Source organism: Bombus fervidus, chromosome 17 (genome assembly GCF_041682495.2).
Source record: "Bombus fervidus isolate BK054 chromosome 17, iyBomFerv1, whole genome shotgun sequence".
NCBI lineage: Eukaryota > Metazoa > Arthropoda > Insecta > Hymenoptera > Apidae > Bombus > Bombus fervidus.
Genome location: NC_091533.1, coordinates 6166610 through 6189768, shown reverse-complemented (window position 1 = coordinate 6189768; position 23159 = coordinate 6166610). Strand labels below are relative to the sequence as shown.

Sequence of the window (23159 nt, the reverse complement as noted above, 5' to 3'; positions counted from 1 at the left end):
AGTTACGTTATTAATTAACATGGTATGAAAAAGCATTAAAAGTATGAAAATGTATCGATAACAAGGTAGATGATAAAATGAAGAAAACAAAAAGAAGAAGATCGAGATAAGAAAAACGCAAGCAAGAAAGAGGAAAGGAAAGATCGTACTCTTAAAATCACATAAAAATGCTGTATCAACGAAAACAACCGTCTTGGATGGGTTTCGAAGTTTCCAACGAACTTGGACTTTCCACGTGGACTATCGAACGTCGATCGTAAACATCAGGTGCGATTTGCATGGATGATCGCCGCGAGTTAACATTTCAAATACGAAATTATCTGCAATTCAACGCGGCGTGAAGCCAATGGTCGAGCAGTGCGAACACGAGGCGAGGAATTGTAACACCGGCCGACGTAAAAGCGTATGGAAATGTTGGTGGATCGAACGTTCTTAGAGAACGGCCGGTGGCTTTCCAGCGGCACGGCCCAGGATACGTATTGACAGCCGTATGCAACGAGCGATGGAAACAAACGTAACAGGCTGTCTCTTCTTCTGACGAATCGATGCAAGCTCGATATAGATGTCTGGATATCGATTGCCACTGTACGGCAACAGGGGATATCTAGATCCTGCAATACCTTCCTTCATCCGGCTCTATCCACCATGTAGTTTCTCTGTTACGCGTTTGCGTGAACAAAACCTGTCCGTTTTTCATTCTCTTTCCATGGGGTTCATTTTCACGTTCGATTTAAAAAACGAAATTCCTGTCCACTTTGCCTTTTATTCGCAATAATGGAAAGAATTTTTCATGCTTTTATGAGACAAGAACTTTACATATATGCGAAGACAAATATCAACGTTACAGCTTGTAAGATGAGCAGACAATTAAAACACACTTTCTTTTCTATTACGAATATGGAACAATATCTGAAATGCTTCGATATTAAATTGATAAGCGTAGGAAAGAAGAAGATGAATGATTTATTGTAGGAAAAACATTTAAACGTTCTTCTATTCACTAGCGTATGATTAGAATCGAAGATAATAGTTTTATGTTAATAAATGAGAAATCGTATTTAGATGTGCGGAATCAGTTATAATTGGGAAAGACAGGAGTAGATGTAGATTCTTCGAACGGCTTCGTAGAAGATGCATGTCGGTGGCAGCCACTGAACCGTCAAGGATTATCGGTCAGATATGTTAATTTGCATGGCGCCCAGGCCAATGTTTTTCTTTCCTCTTTTTCACCGTTACGCACATACGTGTGTCACGGATTACATTTACCACCAATGGCGCGTTTATCATTCCGATAATATTTTTGTCAACCGTTTGACCCTATTTCTAACATTCTTATTCTGTACGAATAAAAACCAAAAAAGAAAAAATGTAAGAAAGATAAGCAAAAAACAACAAAAAAGAAACCACGAGATATCTCGAAAAAAATGTTTCAGGAAACGATAACGATCTACGGAAGAGCGATTCAGGTTCCCCTTTCTCGTGAAAGGATGCATGGTAAAAAGACGATGAAAGATCACGAGGAAGCGTTAAAACGAAGTAAAGATAGGTCTGCAGTAAAATTATCCTTGAAACATCAATTTTCAATGAAATTACTTATAACATAACGAACGAACGATGGCGTTTATCTTATAAAACGTTTTAAAGAAGATCATCGACGGATATATCAAGTAATTCAAACGTAAAAACGCGAACGACAGGTGATCGTGGAAGAAAGAGCAAACAGAATAATAATTATTGGCGTTAACCATCAATTATCCGTATCGATTTTGTCCGTTCCCGCACGAAATCCGCCATTTATGAAAATAAACGCGATTAAAGCGCGTCGTGGAACTCGAGTTAAGGCACATCGTGATCTTTAATTAAACAGTGAAGGAATAAAACGGGGGAAGGAGAGGAGAAACGACGAACAAACGAAAACGACGAAACAAAAATGATCGTTTGAACTCAACGGCGGGGGCAACTTAACATTCGCTTGAAATCGTTACAACTTCCTTCGGTTCCAAGAAGCGACCGCGTGTAACTCTCGCCGCTCGGAGAGATTAGCTCTCCGTGTTAACCATAAAGGCTTCATTTTACTATCAGAACATTCCCAGAATTCTCGGTAGAGAGATCTACGACGTGATACGGGGCCCTGGGGATTAATGCTCGCCATCGAACACGAGGAAACTGTGAAAAAGCTGCCATCCAACAGCTTCCGGTCGAAGAACACAAAACGAAGATGATACCGACGGTTTACGCTGAACTTGTTTGCACGTTTCGCGTATATGCCAGTAACTATGTAACTTTTCGATTGTAAGTTCAATGAAATATAGAATTTAAGAAATTTCAAACTATCGAAGAACATTAATATTGATATCGAAGGATATTAATTCGTTCGCGGTGTAATAGAAATGACGAAGAAATTCGAAAGGAATGACGTAAAGGACAAGTATCGTTTTGGAGTAGATTATAGCAGTCACACAGATTCTTGGCGCACTAGTTTTCATAGCCAACAAATTTTAATAACAGCGTTACGCGTAATAAATGAAATTTCAGCAGGAACGATTTAGCAAGTAATTATCTTTTGAAATTGATACTTTCGAGTAACACGGTTAACGATATAGAATATAGCAACGTAGACAATCCATCAAAATTCATACTTGAGCCTCTCTCTTACAACCGAAGTTCCACTTCTTCGTCTAAAAGCTAATTATACTTGTCTTGCATTCTTCTACCTGCATACGCGAGGAACACAGGAGGAGATTGATATTAGACGTGTTACACATCCTGTTGGAAGGAACTGAATTGCAGAAACGCGTTTCGCGGTATCCGTTCGTTATCGCGCGGTGTGCTAATAAAAGAAATGACATTATAACATCAACCACGCCGCATGCCACGCAGCTGTAAAAGCTTCGTAGCGCTATCAGAGACCCTCGTAACATTCAAACCGACTCTCTCGATCTTCTACGCTACACCTTCCTTTTTTTCTCTTACTTTCTCTCTCATTCCCTCTCCCTCTCTCTCTCTTACAGTTTGCATCCACAACTATTAGAGGATGAAGACGTCGCCGCGTGCACCAGGTGTTCCTCCGCCAGCTTTATAGTCGTACCTGACTCTTAACTAGATGCACCGTAAAATCTTGCGCCGCGGTTGTGTTTCTCCTGTATCTCGACCCGATCGACTCGTTTCCTTTTTGTTCCGGGCTGATATCGATCTGGTTCGGGAACGAGTTATGGGAATTCGCGGTCGAATCGGTGTTCCTCTATCAACCGAGTCGGCCAAACCAACGGAAGAAAAGATCGGACTCGAAGACAACGAGGGAAGGAGGGGCTAGAATTCACCAAGTGACGGACTTTTAATCGTTTACCAATTTATGGACCGATAGAACGTGCACGAGTTGTGTTTTGTAGCGTTCTGTTCATTTGACGATCGAGATTCGTATCTGGAAAAGACAGGCGCACCGACGCAGCTCGATTTTATAATCGAGCCAACGCAGCGTGGCGTTCCGGTGATCGTTAACCTGACGCGTCCTCCCGCTGTGAGAACTCGTTACGATTTTCAATGCAAATCCTTGCGAACAATTTAATAAACGTTGCCTACGAAGGAAGAGAAAAATCTGAATTGTTAATTTGGTTAAAGGCATAATCGAGTACGCGGATTGATTTATACGACGTTCTAATTGTAAAAAGTTCTCAATTTTTACGTCGCAACAGATCGTTAATGCTAATCTTCGCAGAAAACAAGTTTTTTATTTCCAGATTTTAATCAGTTTAGTTTCTCCTTTGATCTTTCTGATATCTACGATTTCCACTGAATCTACTTCTACATCATCTACTTCGCGTATAAATAATAGTTGCATAAATCTGCATCTAGAATTTCATAGATTCTACTATAAATATATAGAAATCAGAAAATTTCGCCGCTCCGTGAAATCATCGCGCAAAACTAGCCTCAGATAAACCGAGATTTAATTCCAGATAATCAAAATCAAGATAAATCGATTTTCCCTGAAGAAACGATTGTTCGAACGAAACGAAACTGCGATAGAGACGTAGGATCGGGCGCGAGATTTTCATGCGACGTTCCTGGTCTTGGTTGGCGGCCCTGCTGGGTGGGTACGTGAGATAGAATCAGTAGCTGGAGCTAGTTAGATGATAACATCGCCGAGCCGCGAACCGAGGCTACGCGAGGGTAGCGGGGATGTGAGCGAGATAGATAGAGAGACAGAGAGAGGCCGGGGAGAGGGGGAGGCGAACGGAGAGCGCGATCGCTGATAAGAGCCACCGCGCAGCCGATAACGCTCCCTTATCTCCATCCAGTGGCGCCGCAACTCTCAAGGCTTTCCAGCCTCGACACCACTCGTATATATTCCTCTCTCCTGCCTCTCTTTCTTTCTCTTTCTTTCTCTTTCCAGTCTCGTTTTCGCCAAATGTTCCACGATCTTTTTACCCCTTCCCATCAATTCACCCTTTCGCCCTTTTACCTCTTTGCACCATTCTATTTCCGTTTCGAGGCCTCCTGTTTTCGGAACCAACTTTGTTTCACTCTGCCCCTCTCGATGCTTTCAATTGTATCGAGGTGGTAATGATTAATTTTTGCGATTATACGCGATTACAGAGGTTCGAAGTTTCTTGATAAAAAAAAAAAAAAAAAAAAGTAAGATGATCGATGACAAAGCGGTATATATACGACTCCGTTTACTTGAAATTTCCTATCCTCCATTGTCAGGCTTCGTATTTTCTTTCTCACATTTTCCTCTTTATTCGTTCGATTCCAAATATTTAGTCGTTAGTTTGTAATATCCTGTGCGATACACTTTTACCGAACGAATAATTCACGGAGAATTTCTATTACAGGCAACGATATGAGTCATTCGGAGTAATTTTAACTTAGGAAAAATTTTAGTAGCGGAACGTTAAATTAAGAAAAGATTAATATCAAAATTTGATGTCGATCAAAATCTTAGTACCGGAATACGTGTACGACTGGTGTTTAATTTTCCAGAAGGTGATTGATCGTTCTTATTGTCGATAGAGTTGACTCATTTATCTATACGTACGAGTTATGATTCTCCAATGTTCTACGAATACGTATAATCGTAATAATATATCGCAATATATGTACATAGAAGCATACACATTTCTTCGTTAGAATTCAATATTATTCACAACCTTGTCCAAATTATAGATTTTACCACTGTCCACTTTCCCGGTGAACGCCTCTAATTGAAACGCGAGCGATACAGTTTCGATCGTATAGATTTCGGTGCGACACGGATGAAAGAGTTTAATGGTCTAATATTTTCTTGATTGATCGAATCGAACGGCTCGACGAGGAAATGTATCCGGAGTATCCAGTTAGCTGAACGCTTTATGACCTGGCCCGATTACAATAAAGATAAACACGCTTTAATCAGCAGCGTGGAACGCGCTAGCAAGTGCGCGCGTCCCGCTGGAAAATATGTTTGGATCGACGTATCGAGCGAAGATCATCGATAGTTCCTATGCCCGTTATCTGTGTCGAAAGATCACGAACGTTTTCTTATCTGCACGCGCGCAGCGGCGCTGTGTGTGAATATTCAAGCCGATGCGGCGAACGCGGTTATTTCAAGCAGGCTTGTTTGTTCAACGTGGTACCGCCGCCTTTATTTGCCCTCCATTTTCCTTCTGCCCGCCGGCCACTCTCTAAATTACACTTCATTCGCGCGTTGTAAATTGTTACCGGGCGTGAAAAAAAGCCGAGCCTTAACAGCGATCGATCGCCACGGGAAACGATCGGTTACGTAAAATCTCCTCCGTGGAAGAATTTCGAAAAATAAAAAGGGCGAAGGAGGTCAAAGGAGAGAAGATGTGAAAAGACAAGCTCGCGTCGGGGAATCTTCGCTTGCACACAGATTCCTGGCTCGCTTTATCGCGTTAGAGAGCGTGCATTTCGCGTATGGAAGTTCGAATGGAAACTGCGTGTCTCGGATGGAGCGTAATAGAGAAACGCAGCGATTAATTGCGGCCGACTGGACAGACCAGTTAAAGATAGAGTCGATAAGTAAATCAGCTCGAACAAGAAAAGACACGGCAACGGTTCACCGACTTTGTCCGTTTCACGTAGAGACATAATAAAAGACATAATATCCCTTCAAATCCTCACCTTTTCTCGCATAATAAATCGACACGTTTCAATTAACAAGCTCGAAGCCAAAAAAATTAAACTCAAAAAAAAAAAAAAAGAAAGGAACAGACAACGGCAAAAGTGATTTGTTAACCGACCACGAAACAGTTTTATTCGCGCCAGTTATCGAGAGATGTACGTTGCTGTAGAGCCCAGGAAATAAAACTACAATTTGGTAGGTTGTCCAATGGCTACCCAATTGACGCGACTCAACCGTATACCACCCCAACGTAACAACGAGTCAACCACCGTAACCTCAAAACCCTAAAAAATTCTTCGATTAAAAAGATCACCATCAAACTGCATCAACCGGAACCATCGATCGCTGCACCCTGATTTTCTCTCATCTCTTTGGTTTTTTGCCAGCGGAACGGTTCGTCGCGATACGCCAGCGATGGCGCAGGGTCCAATCTCCGATCGAACAGAGAATTCGCCGTGTATCGGGACATCTTCGATTATATCCCGGGTATCGGTATCCTAGGATCTCCAGTCGAGACGATCGATAACCACGTTCCAAACATTTTTATCTGTCAACGGTATCGGGGGAGGCCAGGGCTCGATAGATAGCGGTAGAAAAAGGGGTTGGAAGAGAAGAACAGAGGAAGGGAGGAGGAAAAAAGAGAGAAAGAGAGAGAGAGAGAGAGAGAGAGAGAGGGCCATTCGAGAAATTGCGAGCGTCTCTGTGAAGGCAACGTTAGCACCGGCAACGCGCGCGACGCTGGACTGTCAGAGAAGGGGGGAGAGGATGGCGGAGGGGGTGGTTGGAAGCGTTATCACAAGGATATCGAAGTGTGTATAAACTAGGACATAGTCAGCGCTCAGATAGGAGGGGTGGGCGAGGTAAAGGGAGGAAGAAGTGGGAGGTTGGAGGTGGAGAAGAGATTCCCTGAACGATACCGGTATAGGATGCCAGATTCCCGAGGGAGATTAGATCTCAGCTGTGGATAGAGGCTACCTCGACTGCGTACAACTCACCCATCTCTCTTTCTCTCTCTCTCTCTCTCTTTCTCTATAAGGTTAGTTCACTCGCGCTAACTCGCTAGCTACTTCTCTTTCAGTTTTCTCTCCCTCTTTCTGTCCCTTTTATCATTCACTCCTTTCTCTGTTTACCCCTCTGTCCTGCTCTCACTCTCTCTCTCTCTCTATTTCTCTCTTTCTCTCGCTCTCCGCAACAAATTGCCGAACGTCTCGCGAGCTGCGTCATTGTTCCCTCTTCTTTTGAAGGCTGAAGAAGATAAATAGATAGATAGAATTATTGTGCGCTCGGGCTTAGCTTCTCTGGCTGGCAGCGCAGTGACGTAAATGAGAGAAGCGGGGAAACAAACCAGAGATACGAGAAGCATTCGCGTTCTATTCGTTTAACGCGTTTAGGCGCTTATTGAGAACTTTCCACCGAACCATCCCCTGTCCCGGTATTTTCTCGTCTATATATGTTGGTTCGGATGAAGTATCGACGGATATCGAGACGAACACAATGGACGAACGTGTATCGTTCGTTCCCCTCGTGGTTTTTCCTCCTTCATTTTCGTTTACTAGAAGAGAGGAGAAAATGACTCGTGTTGCGACAGAGACTGGGAGGAGACGAGGAAGAGATCTCGAGATCGGAAAGGAACGAGTTTAGACAATGACTCGACGCTATCTGTTGATCGACTGCTTCTTCTTTGGTAAATAGTGAAAGATAACGGCGGACAATACCGTCTAGGCGAACGTAAAGATAAACGGTGAGTCACTGGGCCGCGAGATAAAAGTCGGTGCCTGGTACGCGAATCTCTGAATGTATTTTTTGGCAAAAATTATTAAGTTGTTGGTAAATTTCGTAACCTCATCGAGGATTCATATTCATATTCTATTAGGTCGTCCGAAAAGTTCCTTTCGTTTTATAAGGAAATAACGGATGACGCAACATTTTCCGTTTCATATTATTTTATCGAATTTATGCATTTTGTTCTATCAAACTAAAGATCGCAATATTCGACAGATTAGGTTTCATGTTTGTACAAAGATACGTTGTTGTAAAAGACGTGTCTGTAAAAGAAAGACACTTCCCGGACAACCTAATGTTACACAGTGAACCAAGAAAGTATTTAAACACTTATAAGAAACTTTTATTAACGAGTTATGCGTCTTATTCCAAACATCTTGAAATGTAATTATCAGTGTTACGAGATGTCATTGTTACGTTATTAAAATTTGAAACGAATTTCAAAGTGTATATAAAAGTGACGAGGAATTTGCTCCAACCATACACTTCGCGAAGAACGCCAAATTATTATCACCGAACTCCTCTACGAACTTCCCAAGCAACCGAATGGAATTCTTCGAGAGATAAGGATAGAAACAATTCGAAAAAACAGACGGTATCGGGAAGAAGAATATTACAAGAAGTTCTAGCGGATAGTACTTAAAGTACTTCGTCATCGAACTGTATCAATGAATGTAGCAATTGAAAAAGATGTACGAGAACGAGTCCCGTTATCTAGCCTCGATATCACGGACTTACCCCCCGCCTGGTTCTAACACAGCGTTACAACTGGCAAAAACGAGAGAAAAGAACGGAACAGGCAGGCCGCGGTGAGAGCGTGTTGTTAACGAGACGAAATGAAATAGATTAAGGTCTAGCGACGATCGTGATGGTGGATAAGGTTCGTGAAAAAACGCGGCTGGCCACGAGAACGCCGAAGAACGAACGAAAAAGGAACGAATGCACGGCGTGTTCCACGTTCGTGCACGCCGTAACCACGATGACAAAAGCGTTCATCGACGTTCTTCTATACGGCGAGTCGTAGAAATTAATTCTGTTAGTTTATCATTTTTTTTCAATCAATTGGACTAGAGATGGGAAATTATTACAATTATCGAGTTAGTAATTAAATAAATTATCAAGATACGTTGCAAAGAATAGGGTTCTTCGCGTATATTAAGCGAACGTAAATGACTATTTGTTGGTAATTGATGCCTGATTAGCGTAATGAGAAGGAAATGTGCAATTTCTCAAATGCATATGTTATCTATTTCTGTCTCTTTCTACGAGTTATGCATTTCGACACGTGTGAAACTTTTCAAAGATTTGCATTGATTTTGTTCGGTCAGGACCGGTGAGGAATAGTTTTTTACGAGTCACAGAGTATGCACGTACGGTTTGCGTAGAAACGCGCGAGCGTAATACACGCGAGAGCAGGAAGAGGAAAAAAGAGGAGCGGGCGGGTGAACACACGCGCGTCCCTCGTGAACCGACGCACACGCACACGAGACACCGTGTACATGATCGAAACGGCGAGATAATCGCGGCACGTACTTTGCCTATCGCGTATGTATATACGATTTTACGGATAACGCGCTCGCGTTCTGCCGATCGCCAGCCGAAAGATGCCGATACCTAACAAAGAACCTTTTAGCAAATTCATAGAAATCGAGAATATCGGAAAAATGTAAGGTGAAATAAATTTCTCCGAACTTACAATACAAATCTGATAATAAGAATTCAAGAATATGGTCAGTTTTGAAAAATCTCCTATTTATCGCTTAAAAGATCGATTCCCACTCGAAGAGTTATGCTCGCTATCAATAAACCTCGATCAAAGATTACCTTACCGAAGTACATGATCATAACGCGGTGTAACATCATCCCATCGTCATTCTACAGTGTGGATACTCGCAACGAAATTTGAAACGACGCAGGAATCTTTGCCACTTTGCAGTTTATATTCCTCATTGGATGTTAGGATCGTGTGTATAATAGGTATCTGATGTTTGACGTATAAAATAATGTCGCCCGTATCTACAATCTAATCGGTGATATTGAAAAACGTACTTCAAATCAAAATCTAACTTAAACCTACCTTAAACGCGACTCGAAAATAACTCAAGCATAAGCCAAATTTAAAATCTTAATGAGACAGGTAAAACAAGAGAAGTATCAGTTATTTTCTTTGAACGTAATAATCAATTGATGTCCACTATACGTTCCACCAAAAGGCAAGTTTTACAATGTATTCCAATCCGAGAATGTAAATTAATGCAAACCCAACCCAAACCTGAACAAAAGGTATATGCACTGCGATATAATTCATGCTCGTATAATACATAATATAATCAATCAATGGGAATAAAATTCAAGGGCAGTCCGAAGGCTTAACCAATCCCTGACACAGCCTCTAACTTCAACCTCCCAAATCATACCGCAGCCCAAAACCTCAACAGACGACGTAAAACAAAATCCTTAACACTACAACTACCGCACCAGCCAAATTCACTTGTTTTACAATTTTATTTTAAAGTTCCTATTTCATGTTATATTTTTTTATGTTTATTTTGTTTTTTATGTACTGAAACTCAAAATAATTTTGTATCAAGGCTACTTATACCAATACCAATCAAAATGATTGCTACTTGTCGAAGTGTAAAAGGATCCTGCAATCTGTTTATCGAACCCCGATTAACCAGTTTCCACGTTTCGTACAACTTCCCACGCGTTTTTTTAATTTTTACTTATCATTCGATATGACGATATCAGTTATCAGGAAAATTCCGGATCGATCGCTAGATCGCCAGATGCTAACGCTAGAAATACCACGCCAATCGAAACGATTGGTTCTACAATTTTATAAATGTGTCAACTCTCGTTTAGGGATCATGGTCCCAGCTTGATTAATAATACCAAAAATGTACTACATAACGTGGAATTCCTTCTGTAAGAAAATAATAAATCGAAAAATATAAAAATATTCTATTATTACGTATTTTTTGAAGACCAGTTATTTCGACTGGTTTTGTACAAACAGCTTCGTGTTAACTATCGGTAGTTCTAGTGTTAATAATAAAAAAAAGTGAACATTGTCCTGAAACGGGATACTCGATCGACGACCCATGTATATCCCAGTGGGAATGAAGCTCTATAATCCTTTCAACGAGCAGAAACCAAAGAGAAAACAGAGCATCGAGCGAAAAGCTGGGCGCGCGTAGATCGGCGAACGATAGACGTGAACGGGAGGTGTAACGTGCGAGCAAGCAAATCGAGCGGTCGATTTTGGGGATCTGGCCAGCGCGCAGGAAGGTTGCACGGAGACGGGAGGGAAAGAATCGAGCACCGATGTAGGACATACACCGAACGTGTCACCGCGCGAGCTCTGACACAATGAGAATGACGAGGATACGGTGACTTTATCTGACGCACTGACGCATCGTGACGAGCCATCCGCCGTGCTCGATAGTGAGTCACGTAGATCAGAGCGAGATGAACGTATAGTGACCGACGAAGATGGAGATCGTTATAAGAGAGACTGTAGAAAGGGGAGAGAGATAGAAGGAGAGAGAGAGAGGGAGAGTGAGAGTGAGAAAGAGCGAGAGGAGGGGGAAAGAGCGAGGGAGAGATCGTTATCGACGCTTTCCTGTGTCCTGCCACGTTCTCAGAAGAGCATTCGAGCTGTATGAGGAAACGCCGTCCATGAATTATTCATAGCCGTCGTCAAACGACTGCTAGCGCATCGCTTTATACCTGCTCACTGTGGCTTCTTTGCCCGCCGAGACTGCCCCACGCGAACTTCAAAAAATCCTGAACAACGCCGATGGAAAGGCCACTGGTAGATCGGAAAGGAGAGGGATTCGTTGGGCGACGATGGACGTCCAGTTCCGTGGCAAATTGTATCCCGAGGATTGTACATCGAGAGATGATTGGCTTCATCCGGATTGTAATCGGTAAGGTAGCAAATAGCAGGCACGTAGGTTCCTTGAAACGTTTGTTCTCAATGGCGAACAGGAGAATGATCTATTGCTTATGGGGAAATAGATCTTTGGTAATCTTTCTTCGTTCTTACCAATCGCGGTGTCAAACATGGGACTGGATTTTCTTCCTGAATCAATGTAGAAATCTAATTAAACATTCAACTTATGTATCGTCCACAGCAGAGGTGCGAGGTTGCAATTTTCGTAACCATCGAACACGATCAACGATAACGAAGAATCGGAGCGGATGTTTGGACGATGTCTGTCGTTTAGTTTGGCCGTCATAACGTTAACACGATTAACGCGCAGTCAAACTGCGATCGTCGCAACGTCCGCCCAAGATACAAATGTCGCAGCTCTTTAAACGATCGGATCTAAAGAACAACAAAATTTATTTTGCCCTATGTCCAGCTACAAAATTTATGAAATCGTATTTCCAAATGGTCGAAGCAATGTCCGAACGAAACAAGCTAGATGCACGTCGCTGCAGAAGAAGAAAGGAAGAAAGTCATACTCGTCATATCACGAATATCCCTGTGACCGGAGTTTGAAACAGCGATTCCGTTTGCGAGATACACGGAGGCCGCTGCGCTTTCGACCATGTCAGAGGGCGAAGAAGAACAGAAGGAAGAAGAGGAACGGTTAGAAGGAGAGAAAGAGAAAGAGAGAGAGAGGGGGAGGACGAGGACGTTAGTTATCTGGCGCACGTCAAAACGGGGCAAAGTTGTGCCGGTCGAGAGAGGCATATCTCGGTCGCAGCAGGTTATACGCTGAGACTTGGTGGCACAGATACCGGCGCCTCAATGTCAGAAGATAGCAGTCTGAGACTCCGCGAGACCCGTCACGACGTGCCACAGGAATGACTACCGTGCGCCTACCTTACAGTGTGTACAACGTCGTTGCATCTCCGCCGTGCCTGCTGCTCGTATGGACATTTGTTGGGTCATCTTGGTAACCTCGATCCCGCCTCATTGACGACACCTTCATGCTTCCTCCGCTTGCTACTGTTTCGCCGTTGCTTTATTTTTGCTCTGATTCTTTGTTTAATTGAATCGATATAGACTCATTTTTATACAAATTCTTTTTACGGAGGCTTCTTTTTATATATTTATTGTTATTATTATTATTATTTCTTACATTTATTCTATTATTAATTAGATAAATATAGATTCGTTTCTATACAGATGTCAAAAAGCACAGCGTAGTACAGTTCAGAAGCTTGTAAACTGTAAATTTTTCTTTCTTAAGCCTCCTTATTACGAACTACATTTTTCAATGAAAACTGCGATCGCGATTGAATATCGATACGAAATGGAACACTGGATGAACTGTTCCAGCCTCGTTAGAGTACGGTATACAGATTTTTTAAGGGGCACAAAAATTCAAGGCGAAGACAAAACGCATCTTTGTACTTTCGAACGGGAGATAATGATTAAACAGAGGCGAGACAGTTTTAATCAGCCGCCTGCTTGATCGTCCGGAGATTAAACTATTTACGAGACGACCTTTGTACGTTCGCGTGCGTCACCGCAATCGCAGAACATCCTCCGGCAGTCGTATCGCTTTTGGTGTAGGAAGATTCTCTTCTAGATTATCCTTTTAAACTCTAGAACGATCCCTTTGACTGTTCATATCGCTCTAACGTCGTCGTGTCAATCTGTGATAACCATCGATCCTCCTATTCTATCGTGAAGTACATCAAGGCTAAAACGTGGAATAAAACATTGACGTATACTTGATCAAATTAATTTTTACACGATCCATCGCGTTTCTCCGACGACCGATTGGCTTCGTTATTCCAAGTTCATAAGACTGTCGATCCTGGAATCCAAAAATCTGTAGAGGTTCGTTAGTCGTGTTCGATCACGTCGGGTTCACCGATGTAGAGGACAGTATCTATCAGTTATCACCGAGTTATCATCGATCTATTCGACGATCTACGCTGTCTTTAGCGAATCTGTTGGTACGAGCGCTTACAGTCTGTACTTATTTATTTAATCATTTAAAAATATACTTGACAGTTTATGACAACGAGTTATCTCGTTATTCGAATAAATCAACCATCCTCTACAGCAACCTCTACAGTAACTGTCCACTACAAATATACATACGGCGTTATTAGATTCTTCGTTCGCAGTTTCTTTCAAAATAATCTATGCAAACGAAAACTTATCTAGAATCTAGATGAGATAAAAGAACGTTTGTAATATTCTTCCGTTATGTCAATTCATGTTTTCAGCAAGTCTCGTAATCGTAACAAACAGTGTAACAATGTCCAGGTGAAAAGACAACGTCGAGCCACGGACAGATGTTCGGTAGGTAGCGGTGGATATATAGCAGAGAAAGAGTAGAAGACGATTAAGCGAAAAGTGGTCCGGACGAGTCCATAGATATTCTGATATAACCCAGCATGGAATTCGGAGGTCGGAGAAGAAGAAAGACCGACGAAGAGCAGCCAAGCTCCGAGACGAACGAGTGTCAAAACAGTTGGACTCGAAGCTCGTGTTCAGTCCCTCGGTGAGCCACGATGACTCAGTCGATCTGTCGACAGACCAGCTCCATCGTAAACAAGTTTCTTTGTCTACGTCGTGATTGAATAAAGATTCTTCGTGCTACCTAAAACGTTGATCGCGTTCCTTTCTTCTACTATTAAAGTCTTTTAGTGGAAGCACGGTAGAATGCTGTTTGGTGATCATTTTTTATCACGATCGTCCAGGAGTAGACTATTTGTTCGAACGAAATCCAACGCCAGGTGGATGCTACATATCTTGTCGGAAGTAAAAAATTTAACTTCGGTCCATTCTATCCGTTACTGAATTTCGTAGAAATAAATTCGAGTCGAAACCGATGACACCGCCGGCAGATCCGATATCAAAAGTCGAACTGCAAACGGTGGAATAATATGATGCTCGCGAATTATTGCTGAGCAATCGAAAAAAAAAAAAAAATACCGCGATACGCATATGATGCGCTTTATCGCGTCCACGATAAAGAGTTTGTACATTCGTAAAACCAACCACGTAAATATAAATCTTGTAAAAGTTCCGTCAATTTTTCCAATAAAATGCCATAGCGAAACTCGAAACGTTCCGTCGAAAAATCGTTGTCTTAATACTCACGAACGAAAGTGTTTGTAATCGATAAACTTTGCTGTTAGAATTTTCTCGCATCGTTCAGTTTTACTAAAAAGGTAAAAAATATTCGAAATTACGACCGATCGTAATTCGATGACCAGGATTCGTTGTACGACTCTCTAAATTCCTATCGTTTTATAGCTTATAATCTAAAAATCACGTAGAATGTCTAATTCGATGAACTTTCCATTATCGAGAATCCCAATAAAATCTACAAGAATCTCAAGAACTTCATAAAATCCATTTCCAGCTACCTTTATGAAGTCATAGCGGGTTCGATCTCCCACTCGTTCCGAGAATCGCCTATTTCTCGATTCGATGAACTCCGTGGAAGATCCAAAATGCTCTAACCGAGTCGATTCCGAGGCTACTCCAACAGGATTCGACGATACAAGTTTCGCAATATCCATCGAATCGTCGATGAGGGAACATCGAACTTTTTTCGAGGCGATCTAAATCGATCTGCCACTTAATCGACGGTAGTTTAGCCGTTGAATGGCGTCTGAATTTGCATATGGCGGTATAGAAATGATCTCGCGCGGACATCATTATGCAAATAGCGGCGTGAAGCTTTCTCGCAGAGAAACGCGGCAAATATCGAAAAATTCGATGATAAACCCGAGTTCTGCTCGATGATCGAGCCTTCCTCCGCCAGCGGGCTCAGCGTTTCGCGCGTGTAATCGATACCCACGCGCGTAGCGAGCGGAAAATCGCCTACCGACGTTGCGCAAGTTTCGGACGCACCGATGTAACGATGCATCGGCAGAAGTTGTGCAATAATTTCGGGCGTAAATTAAGGCGATACGCGTTTTACAATTCGCTGCAGGTATCAAGGTTGCTCTCTCTAGGTTGCTTTCGATCTAATCTATCTATCATCATTTAAAATCATTTTCTTATTTAAAAAAGAAACACGGAATATAAATTAAGAAATTAAATCGTTGATTTATTAAGAAATATCCTAAGCGAAATGGCGAAATTATTTAAATGGCGCGATCACGGATGATCCTCGATCGTTCCTCGTCAATCGTTTCGCATCGATTAACAACGTATCGATAGTTTCCTTTTCTGTAGATCGATGATCGCACGGTGAATCATTCTCTCGCGTTCTCTCTGGCCCTTCTCCGTACTATTGCCAGAGTCGATCGTTAATTAAATCGTTCCGGATCGAGCTGGAGCGAGACCGTGAAATTTCGCGTGTCTGGACACGATGCGTCACACGAGGCAAATTCTGTCGCGGCCGTAGTAATCCTGCCTTAATGTAATATTAAAAACGTTTCACCGCCGGCTCGCCACCGGCCTTTATCAGCCATTTCCATTTCTTGATAACTGTTACTGCTTATCCGAGCTTCGTGCGAGTACCGAATACTTCCCTTCCCCTCTACCTTCTCCTATTTCCACATCCGCGTTCGTCGTCTCCATCGGTCTCTTTTTCTCGAACTCGCTCTTCCTCTCTCTTCTTCCTTTGTTCTTTAATACGTTTTCCTCTTTTTATTCTTCCACGCAACGCCTCTATTGTAATCTCTCTTTCGAGTTTCGCGTCTTCGCGTCTCTTTCCATTCTTTTAGTCTCTCTCTCTCTCTCTCTCTCTCCTCTTTCCTCTTTCCTTCAATCGTAAGGGTCTGAGACTAACGTTTCTGTTTCTCTTTTTCGTCCGTTTCCGTCTTTGTCCCGGCCGCTTCCTCTATCCGGTAATAACTTCAACTATCGCCTTCATCGATCTCCCTATCACTGTTTTATCTGCGAATGCAATAGCGTCGTCGTTCGTGGACTATCTGCCGGTTCGTTTCCTGTCGGCTTAGCGGCTCGTCGGGAGAAAAAAAGCGGAAGAATCGAGCACACACCCTTCCCACCCCGAGGAAATTATTCGAATCGAGAGACAGTGGAAAGGAGAGAAGAGGAGAAAAGGGAGAGAGAGGGAAAGACGCACGGCTGTCAGTGTGCGCGCCTTTTTTTATCAGGCTCAGCTATCTGCGACCGTTGGAGGAATTTATGATAGCGCACTGGTCGATCCTGCGATATCGCTTATTATGGCAATGCTAATTCTGCCGCATTTTGCGACGCGTTGAAAAATTTACAGGCGTGCCCCTCGACGCTTTCGGCACGATTCTCAAATCGTCCGATCTACAGACATTCTTTTTTTATCATTTGCACAAGATTTCCTTGTTTAATGAGAAATTGTTTGCGTTTCTTTATACGGAAGTAGATTGTGTCTTTTAAAATTTATAGAAAGTTCAACTCTGCCGTGTTCATGTATTTACGATACTCGTACATGACGATCTTTCGTGGCCAATATGTTTTTTGGAATAATAAAAAAATCGGAAAAAGCTCGTGTATTACATTATAATTTTACACTTAAGGAACTTTAGGTTCAGAGTTTATTATAAAAAGATCGTTGTATTCGTATTTCTAGTTTCTTATACCGTATTAGACTCTCGTATCGAGCGTACAGCAAATAATCTAAATTAAGATTATCGTGAAAGTTTTTAGATTTTAAACCTTCGCGATAGCGAGATGTGATATTTTTAACAAATAGTTTGTTTACATATATTGTGCAGTACATAGCATAAAGAAAAACGTATGAAATGTAGTAGATAGTGTTACTTTCAAATTAACTCAGACGCGAAAAACACATGTTTACGCAGCAGAGATTAAAGATGGTTATTATCGATATTCTTTTATTTTCTTCTTCCCTCTGATTTATTTTTATTTATTTAGTTTTCCTCTCATTCCGCTGACACGCAAGATCGTTAAATCCTATGCAGTTGTTATGGAAAAGATTACCGCCATTCTTCAAACAGCGCGGACAGTCGAGCCGCGATCCCCTCGGCCCGGAGAAAACAACGACTCGTTCATTACTTTGCAAACGATATGCAACATCGGTGGTTTCAAAGCAACACGCAACTATGTTCCATATACAATCATGAAATATAAACAGATTACGCGCTTAATCCATACGAACGATTCCCTCGCTCCCTTATATCGTCGCTCAAACAACCCTTCTACCCCTAAATCGTGTCAGGCCTGCAAAAAATATTATCCAAACATCTTCGCGTATAATTACAGGAATTTGCATTAAACAAACAACAAACTGCAAGTAAAGTGTGAAAGAATTCTGTCTTTACCGATTCACAACCTAACATGGAATACTAATTACGTAATTGACATATACGTCAAATTCGCAAAACAAATTATCCAATTTCCTGATGTGCGATTATTACAAATTACACTAACCAAACGATAAAAGTTATACGTATTATAAATACACCAAGGAATTCAATCTCTGTTAGAGAAGTTAGAAATTTTCATCGATCCGTTCCATAAGACAGAGTGTTCCTATGAGAAAGATTTTCAGCATACACGTTAAATCTATGAAATATGTTTATGTGCGCGCAAACATTTAAATACGCTAATCGAATAAAAAATAGATCGATAGAAAAATAGATAGAAAAGTAGATGAAAGATACCGAAGAATTCGATCTTCTTAAAAGAAACTTTAAATTACGTTTAAAGGAAGCTTAATTCACTTTCTAAGTTACGATATAAATGAAAGACCCTATGTTCGCGAACAAACGGAATAAATTATTAAGACGTTTCAGCGGATGATCGCGACAAAACGTACTAACCAGATAACAAAAGTTATTAAAGATATCAAGGAATGGATGTTTATTGGAGAAACTACCGCCGAGAGAGATCCAGTTCTCAAGTCGAGCAACTAAAGCAAGATGAACTGAAATCCGCGTTAAATTTATAAATCATCCAGACAACTGGATGTACAATTACGCTGACACAACGACGAAAAATAACAAAGATACGAAAGAGACTTGCATCTTTACGAGAAAAACTACCCCCGATCTATTTCCTAAATCGTAGTGTATCGATAGAAGATTCTAGCGTCCGCTAGATAAATAGCCGACTATCTTTAGCCCGATGAACGAATCGAACACAGACGAGGGAAAGAGAGAATCTGCGGCGAACCGAACGGCGATCCGATAAGTCGAACGGGGACGAGGATATGGCTAATCTTTCGGCGATCTTTCGCGAATCAGCCAAGTATCTGCGAGAACGCGAGTGCGCTCCGACTGCCTCTCGTTCGAGGTTATGCTGATAAAGCTCGGCTACATTATTCAGCAGAGACAAGAGAAAGAAGGAGAGAAGGCGCGCGTGTACGCAACGAAGCTTCTCCAGCAGCTGGGAAGTCACGCGAAAGTCACCGCGTGAATCCGATTTCCCCGTGCTTTTGTGCATTTTTTTGCCCTTCGTCTCTTCACGGTGCATTTTGAGTGGATCTTTTAGCGAGATCGGAAGAATTGGAGATGAATTTTGTGTAATATTAATACCTTTACCGTGGACAATGACTGACCAAAACTAAAGTTAAATTAACGTTGAAGCGTCACAGCCGTCGGCGACGCCGATAGTCGATGTGGAATTACGAGCTCACGCATCTCGTGTCCGGTCAAAAATTTCTAAACGTGGAGAAACTACTCGAGAAAGTCCGTTTATTCTGGATTAAAAAAAAAGTCGTACAGGAAATTCCGTGTCGCGAACCTAACTCGCGGCTTGTGCACGTTGCACGATCATCCGAGACGAAACGATACATTAATTGAATAGTAACTCGACAACCGGCCCTCGGGGGAAAAAACGAGGTTCCATCGATAACCGAGTCATCGAGCCAACCACTCGCAGCCAATTACCAGCTAAATCGCCTTCCCCTCGATATCAATTTATTAACCTGCTATTTCTTTACCAATCAACGTTGCTCAAATCAACGACCGTGCAACCTGGATTGCTTCTCCGTGTATAATTATCAACACCATGTTTTTCATCGTGAATCTAAACAACTAAAGTAAAGTAGGCTTATTCGAGACACCGTTAATATTTAATATAACAGCGAGAGAATGAGAAAATGCACTTCGCGTACTTGAGGTACAGCGAGAGGAAATATCAGAAACGAGAAAGTGCTGTCATTAATCTTATGCTAGGGTTATTCGAGTCAACGAGGAGGTATTGTATAAGATCTGATAGAATGAAATAACTTGCAGAAATTCATAATCTAATTGTCCATAATCGAATTTGACGAAATACAAGGCGAATTTCTTCGTTTAATTCGAACATCGTAGTGGCTTAAATAACTTTACCTTAGATTATATAGGCCCATCAATTTAAAACCAGTTCGCTCTAACATCCTCTTAAGAAACATTATGAAGCCTTTCAAGCTTTGAATATTCAAAATATTCATTGAATATATACGTAAGGTAAAAAAAAGGAACCGAGTTGTTAATCAATTACTTATAATGTTCCACCACGTCCAATTAATCCAGGCTCCTCTACATTGTATTTAAATAACCACATAAAGCATGCTTGTAGGCACGAAGAAGAAGCGTCATCTTTATAGTCGATCTCTCGAAACCAGGGGCCGCTGCTCCTGGAAGAGTCGCAACACGCGTGCGCCGTCGATCATCGTATTCAACACGCGCAGTTTCTTTTTTTTTTCTTTTTTTTTTTTTTTTTTATTTTTTTGCCCGTGTATTCAATTATGGCACGCAACAGAGCCGCGGTACCGAATGACGAACCCTCTAATTTTCCGACATTTATCTCAACGCCAGGTCGTTCCGGATTGATTTACGATTCATTTCGATTAAATCGACCCGCTGCCAAAAATCGATCGCGACGCCACGTTACGCTGCCACGTTACGCGCGATTTGCGTGCATAAGCGTTTGTAAATTTACATAACAATATTATTAGTGACAGTGGGTCTTTGCGGTATAAACGAACACGATACGACGTCTCATATACTGTATAGACATGCATATATATATATACGTATAGGTACACGTACACTATGTTTCATGACTATAACATCACGTAAAAGATGTCAATCTTTGTACGCTGTGATTAGTAAGAAGGGACGAAGTGTACTATCTTTGCAATCTTATTGAAATAGAAGGATCGATTATATTCAGTGAAGAAAAAAAAAAAAAAAGAGAAACGATAAAAAACTAATTTATTTTTGTTTCACAGATATTATCGTACGAGATATTGAGCGGGCATAATTATGCATGGAATATTTTATTACATAAAAAATGAGCTCAGGATGCGATAAAATTTCGAAAGCAGTTGGCGCTGGATCAATGACTGACCCGGCTTAATCTTTTAACCGAATCATCCCGTAAGCAGAAACGTCTATAATATGAAATATTAAAATAAATAAAAAATTATTATGTCTAAGGGATTGGCAACACGAGCGACGAGTTAACTCGTCTTACCCGATTAACGAGTTAACGCTTCGTTTTACAACCTCGTTATATCGTCGCCGTTTATTATACGACGACGATCGACGTCTTTCCCCGATCTCCTACACGTTCGCTCTCGATCGAAGAAACGACGGCGCGCACCGATGTCTAGATGCGATTTGGCCGCGTAAATGGCCGCGTTGCGCCATACCCAGGGCCCCGTTTCCTCGTCATTATTAATATTTCACAATTATCGCGAGGTGCCGTTTCGCGATCGGCCGAGCTGATAAAAGCGTCCCGACTCGAAACGCTGCCGGGCGTCGAGGGATCGAGAATTCGAGCGACGAAGAGGGATGACAAAAGGTGGGCTAAAGAGGGATGGTGAAAAGAGAGATGGAATCGGTTTGAGAACAGAGGTGGTAAACGTTAAGGAGAGACAGATACGAATGGAAAGAGAAGAATAAAAAATGGTAAGAGGAGGTAGGACGCGGTGGTTGTTGGAGGGTAATGAAACACTGCGAGGATGGAGGGACGGAGGCATTAAGAGAGATACTCGTTAACGATAGCCGCGATATCGCATGAAAAATCGTGCAATCGTTACGAGCGATCCCGCGATCTAAGACGTAGCCATGTCAGAACATATTCGTCAGACTGGGGAATTCTAACATGTCGAAATGATGTTGACTGTACGCGCGCATGTAATTTTATCAGACGTAATTGACTAGTCAGCGAATGTTGGAATATCAGTGTTGAATTCTGCATTACATAGAAACACAGACGTTACGTAATACTACAATCTTGTCCTGAATATAGAAAGATTTGGAAAAATAAAGATGGAAATAGAAAACACCCCGTTAACCTTTTTATCGATTGATCTTATGTATAAATGTTATTAATTAGGTTGAATGATTCTATTTAACCTATAGCTTGATTAAAAGATTCTATTTGCTTCCCTATCTTGCTTGTATATTTACAACTTTATTTAATTACATCTTTCTTATGGAAATATCGGAGAACGTGTATTTTGATCATTAATAATTGATAGAACCGACGTTTTTTTTTTTTGCGGTTTAAAAAAGCATTCGATTCCGAAAGGATTAACCGATACCTGTGGGAATCAGATCGCCAACTGGATAAACGAATGACCGGTTAATACGAAAATCGTATATGCAAAATTTCAATTACGAATTGAAATTAAAATAACATGCGTATAATTTGTTTATTATTGTTTTTATACGTAAGATATAAATACGGTACAGCATATCAAATAATGTGATAATCCATAAAAACAAATAACTTTATTGAAAATTTACTCAGATAAGAGATCTTCTTTCAAAGTAATTCTTATTTGCTTATTTTAGAAAATGACAAAAATATAAGATCACGATATTTCGTTATAGAACTCAACGTTTTCGAATTACATTCTATTTCGACTTTTAATATTTTCCTTTCGTATTATTCTAAAATTGCACTTTTTAACGAACAGAAGGGATAAGAGAGAGAGAGAGTGTTGCAGGTACTCGACAAACAGCGGTGTCTGGGTCGTATAAATGAAAAAAATCGAACAAGTTCGATGTCGCGCGCCGGCTGACACCAAAGAGTAATTAACGACAAATGAAAAGCATTGGGAAGAAAACGCATCGAACGATAGACAGAGAGAGAGAGAGAGGAATCGATTACACGTTCTCTGTTCTTATTTATGGAAAATCAACCTGTCGAAGAGTTTGTCAGGAATCGATAGAAAACGCTAGTATAGAATTCGATAATTACCAGTCACGGTACGATAACGATCGTTTGATTCGAGATCGCGCGTTACTACGAGATTTTCAACTCCGATCGGAAGAAAATCGAACGATTGTGTTGCACAACGTGTCCACGTGTCGCAATGTTTTCCTCTAGATTTTTCCGCGAATTTGATCTTCGACTAGA

General features: G+C 41.4%; 1 protein-coding gene across 1 annotated transcript in view; it reads right to left on the bottom strand.

Annotated features, from left to right (window-relative positions):
* Ush (Zinc finger protein ush) overlaps positions 1-23159 on the bottom strand; it is a 198239-nt gene that overhangs the window by 89113 nt on the left and 85967 nt on the right. The gene's annotated exons all lie outside the window — the stretch shown is intronic.